Source organism: Myotis yumanensis, unplaced genomic scaffold, assembly GCF_028538775.1.
Source record: "Myotis yumanensis isolate MYYU_CA2020_CCGP unplaced genomic scaffold, mMyoYum1.0.hap1 SCAF_1, whole genome shotgun sequence".
Lineage (NCBI taxonomy): Eukaryota > Metazoa > Chordata > Mammalia > Chiroptera > Vespertilionidae > Myotis > Myotis yumanensis.
The window spans coordinates 182671935-182677934 of NW_027223752.1; positions in this window are offsets into that span (position 1 = coordinate 182671935).

Sequence of the window (6000 nt, forward strand, 5' to 3'; positions counted from 1 at the left end):
ATAATCCTATCTAATAAAAGAGTAATATGCAAATTGACAGTCACTCCAACACACAAGATGGCCGCCCCCATGTGGTCAAAGATGGCCACCACAAGATGGCCGGCAGGAGAGGGCAGTTGGGGGGGACCAGGCCAGCAGGGGAGGGCAGTTGGGGGCAATCGGGCCGGCAGGGGAGCAGTTAGGTGTTGATCAGGCTGGCAGGGGAGTGGTTAGGGGTGATCAGGCAGGCAGGCAGGTGAGCAGTTGGGAGCCAGCAGTCCTGGATTGTGAGAGGAATGTCTGACTGCCCATTTAGGCCGGATCCCACACCGGGCAGTCGGGCATCCCTAAATAGGCAGTTGGACATCCCTCAAGGGGTCCCAGATTGGAGAGGGCGCAGGCTGGGCTGAGAGACATACCCTCCCCGCACCCCCGTGCACAAATTTCGTGCATTGAGCCTCTAGTTATTAATAACAAACTACAATGTTCACTAATGACTGATTACTATAATCGTGTTGCCTTCGTTTCCCTTACGCGCAGGCACACCAGTTCTCTCCACTAATACCAGCAGCGAATATTTTAACAGCTGATTGCCATGTCATTAGTCTTGGACTGACTTGTTTGGTGTGTGCAACAGGAAATATTTTGCTTTCAGAGAACAAGAAAAATAGGTTTATTTGCATTATGCTTATTGATTTGTGCAGTTATGCAGTGTCTGGTAAGTTAATGTTCAAGAAAAAATATTAATTTTTATTTAAATGTTCTTTTATTTTATGTTAATGATTACTCATTTACTTCAGCCCTTTGTATTCAGCATGTCTCTACCAAAATAAACCTACGTTTCTATGAAAATTGAAGCTTTTGTTTTTTTGTGGCCCACATAAACTTAAAACCTTGTTTATTTGGCCCGTATTAGCCTTTGAGTTTGACATGCTTGTTGTAAGGCTTTGTAGACCATTATAAGACCTTTGGGTTTTAAGTGCAATGGAAAGCTATTAGGAATGTAGAATACTGTGATCTCAATGTTTTCATTCTCATTCTGGCTACAGTGTGGACAATGGATTGTGTGGGCAAGAGTGGAAACAGGCAGACTCATTGCCATCTCCAGCACTTAGGCACTACCCTTAGTCTTGTGTCCCCAAGTTATGACTTCACATGAAGATTATTCTGTTTTTTAAGATAAATGACTAGATTGGGTGTAGACATATTCTACAAAAAGCTCTCTTTGAGAGAAGAGACAACCGTCTCTTTGGGATTCTTAATAATGAACATGAGTGAACATACTGCAGATTAATTTGGGCACAGCAGAGAATAAGCCCTCGCTTGCTCTGAAATGCTCCCCTCTGTGCAGAGACAAAGTGGACCTCAGCCAGACTCACAGTGTGAACTGAATCCCACTGTTAGCAGCTTGTGGCACAAGCACCACTAAGTCCGCTTGAGTTGGCAGCAGTAAAGGAAACTCAGTCCTTGTTGTAATTATGAAAGCCAAATGCCCCATCCTGTTTCTTCCAACTTCCACTTCAAAATAAAGTGAATATCCTTATTCTATTGAGCGCCACAAATAGAACTCAAAGATGTAATAAAATACACCCTCCAAAGAGAATTAATATGGAAGCTTTGGGGTTAGCCCGCTGCCAATAATGTCTGAAATGTAAGTGGCAGGAAAGCACCTTTCCTAACTCAGGAAAATAAAACTTTATTCTATTCTTCTGAATTTTATTCGTCTGTTTAAAAAGATTCAGTTTTTCAATGTCCTCTAGAAGGCACAGTACTTTTTGTCACCATAAATTATTTTGCATAACGTTATTTCCTGTTTATCAGTTCCTTCAGAACCTGGTTGCATAGTCACAATGACAAGCTAATAATGTACTGGTTGAATAGACTTCCATGGCAGACTGCTTGGTTTTAAATCTCAACTCTGTCCATTTCTTACGGGTGCAACCGTAGGCAAGTTACTTAACCTCTCTCAGTTCAAGTTTCTGCCTCTAAAAAGTGGATATAATGTAGGACTAAATCAAAGGCTTGTAATAAAGACTAAAGAAGTTAATATCTGGCTGGGCTGGCGTAGTTCAGTGGTTGAGCATTGACCTATGAACCAGGAGGTCATTGTTCCATTCCTGGTCAGGGCATATGCCTGGGTTGTGGCCTTGATTCCCTCCTTTTGAAGGAGGCAGCTGATCAATGATTCACTCTCATCATTGATGTTTCTCTCTCTCTCTCTCTGAAATCAACAAAAATATATTTTTAAAAAAGAAGTTAATATCTGTAATCCAATAATCTGAATTTTGAGCACTCCACAGCTTTAAAATGTTGTTGAGGCTATGATTTTTTAAAATTAATTGTTTAAATACATAATTCAGTGGTATTGGTATATTCACAAAGTTGTGCAACCATGCCCTGAATGGGTAGCTCAGTTGGTTAGACTGTCAGCCCAGTACGCCAAGTTTGCCAGTTCAATCCCTGGTCAGGGCACACACAAGAATCAACCAATGAATACATCAATAAGTGGAACAAAAATATCTATATCGCCTTTCCTCTCTCTGTCTCTCTCTCTCTCCCCCTTCTCTCTCTAAAATCAATCAATTATTTAAAAATTTTAAAAAGGGTTGTGCAACCGTCACCAGTATCTAATGCCAGAGCATTTTCATCACTGCCCAAAGAAACTATACATACTATACCAGTCACTCCCCACTCCCTGGCAACCACTAATCTACTTTTGTCTCTATAAATCTGTCTGTTCTGGATATTACATGTAAATGGAATAATAGACTATGTGGTCTATAGTGTCTGATTTCTTTCACTTAAAATGATATTTTCAAGTTTCATCCATTTCATAGCTCATACCAGTACTTTATTTGTTTTTATGGCTAAATAGTATTTATTGTGTGAACATAACACATTTTGTTTATCCATTTACCAGATGATGGACATTTGGGGCTATTATGAATAACGTTCTTATGAATATTTACTTACAAGTTTTTATATAAACATAAGTTTTCAATTCTCTTGGGTAAATATCAAAGAGTGGGATTGAGATATCATTTGATAACTCTATTTTTAACTTTTGAGAAAATGCCAAACTTTTTTTTCCAAGTTGGTTACACCATTTTACATTCCTACCAGCAAGGTATGAGGGTTCCAACTTCTCCACATTTTGTCAACACTTGTTATGGTTTATCTTTTTTATTGTAGCCATACTAGTGTGTGTGAACTGGTATCTTCTGTGGTTTTGACTTGCAATTTTGCTAATGACTAATGATGTTAAGCATCTTTCCATGTGCTTATTGGCCATTTGTATATATTCTTTGGAGAAACGTTTATTCAAATCTTTGGCCAATTTAAAAATTGGGTTATTTGTTTTTTATTGTGGGGATGTAGATACTCTTTATACACTTTGGATACAAGTCTCTTATGAAATATATGATTTGCAAATATTTTCTCCCATTCTGTGAGTTGTCTTTTTACTTCCTTTATGGTGTCCTTTGAAGCCCAAACGTTTTTATTGCTGAGAAAGCCCATCTCCCTCCCCTGTTCGGCCTTGTCTTCACAGCACACACCACCTTCAGACTGCTACATATTTTACTTGTGATCTGGTCTCCTCCCATGATTAGACCATAACCTCCAAGGGTAGGGATCATTGTCTGCTTTTTTAAAAAATATATATTTACTGATTTTTTACAGAGAGGAAGGGAGAGGGATAGAGAGTTAGAAACATCAATGAGAGAGAAACATCAACCAGCTGCCTCCTGCACACCTCGTACTGGGCATGTGCCCGCAACCAAGGTACATGCCCTTGACTGGAATCGAACCTGGGACCTTTCAGTCCGTAGGTCTACGCTCTATCCACTGAGCCAAACCGGTTTGGCTCATTGTCTGCTTTGATCATTGAACTATCCCCACTACACAGAATAGTGTTTAGCGCTCAGTAGGTGTTCAATACATGTTTGTTGAATGATCACATGAGGGGACAAGTACGTCCTCCTTCAAGTCCCAGCTCAAACACAACTTTTCTTTGAAGCTTTTTCTGATCCTCTTCCAAGAGATTATCATAGGATTTGCCATGTTTTATTGTTATTGTTTGTGTTACAGTGTCTTCCCAGTAGGTGTTAAACTGAGTTCTGGGAGGGTGAGGAGCATGCTTTACTCATCACTGTAGCACTGGGGCCTGACTCGGTGCCTGGGAAGCAACACTCATCCGGGAACATGGTTACCGACCGCTTCTGGAATTTTAGCCGTGAGTGGTTATGGCACTTTGGAAGTTTGTTTCGCATCTGTCGCCTTCTTGTTTACCCTCCCGTTACCAAAGTGGTTGGGACTGTTACTGTCATCTTCACTTTAAATTAGAAGGACCCAGTACAGGGAAGTTAAATTACTTTCTAAAGATTACATAGGGAATACAAGTCTAGGGTGCGAATGAAAGTTTAGAGCGCTGATGTTCAGCCATCAGCGTTCTAAAGTAATGTGCTCTTTCCTGAGGTTGCTCCTGTAGGTGCTAATTGACGAATCAAGGTCATGCTCTTTCCTACTATAAGGCCACTATTCCTTACTGGTAAGTAAAAGGAAAACTGACAAATTCTACAGAAAACCCTAGAAGGAAGCCTACTGTCGTTTTAAACTCCCCCTTTAACCTAACTTAGAGAGAGCCCTTTGTTTCCTTTAGCTTCCCTGACCTCTGCTCCTTTGACAACACGTTCCAGCAGAGCGAGCCTCCAGTGTTTCACGACTAGATACCCATTGCTATTGTGCCATCACTTCCTCCCTCTCCACTACCCCAAAGACTCAAGTTTGAGCCTGATTCTGCTGCCAAGTCATTGAACAGGCCTGGCTTTCCCTAAGGTTACATTAAGAGCTAGTAGGGTTTGAAAAACCTGAAAAGAGAGACTATATTTTAACATACCTCTCCATATTCCATTAAGGAGATAATACTTAAATATACCATATAAAGTACAGAGCATGATTTTTATTTTATTTTACTTTTTTCTTTATTGATTAAGGTATTACATATGTGTCCTTACCCCCCCCCCAATTGGCCCCCCATCCCCCCCACTCATGCCCTCACCCCCCTGGTGTCTGTGTCCATTAGGCTTATATGCATGCATACAAGTCCTTTGGTTGATCTCTCCCCCTTACCCCCACCCTCCCCTACCTTCCCTCTGAGGTTTGATGGTCTGATCGATGCCCTTGACTAGGAATCAAACCCGAGACCTTCCGTGTGTGGCCAATGCTCTAACCACTGAGTATACCGGCCAGGGCCAATTTCTCTTTTTTAATGCTGGCTTATAAACTCCCAAAGAGAATCACTTACAAAGAGAATCTGAAAAATTGAGCTTCTTTTTGCTCCATTTGTGCAAGGATCATGGGTGCATGAGTTCTAGGTTGTGCTGAGTACAGCCAGCAACCATTTAGGTAAAAGAATACATCATCTTCAAAAGGTTACAACATGATAACCTCAAAGTATTGTCTTAGAGTCCCTGAGCAAACAGGTCAAGGCCTCGTGAAGCCAATTCACATACCTTCTCTGATACTTCCCTGGTTGTTAGTGTGCTCAGACTCAGGGAAAGTCCTAGGACTGAAAATCTACCTCCATGACTGGAGGGCAGGGAAAGGCAGAAGATAGAGGCTGGCCACTCCAACAAGGTAATTAGTAGAGTTTATTAAGGGAAACTAACATATAAGGCATGACTTGGGAGGCTACGAGACAAAGTGGATCCCTGAAATGCTTACTAGACACCAGAGAATTATATGGGATAAGGTGTGAGGGGGGGGGGGGGGGGGTGCGCGGGGCACGGGCCCTAGTATTTGAAGGCTATGGGAAAGTGCGTGCTTAACCAGTTCAGGACAATGGCCTATTCCAGGATCCAGCTTGGAACAGGAGGCAGGGGAGGGGTTTATGGCAGAATGGACATCAACTACAATCTTTGAGGTGGTTTTCTGCAAGCACTCCTGATCTCCCATTTGGCCCCAGGACAGCTCCCTGGGGAGGACAACCATCATGCCATGGAACAGTCTCTCCTCCTCACT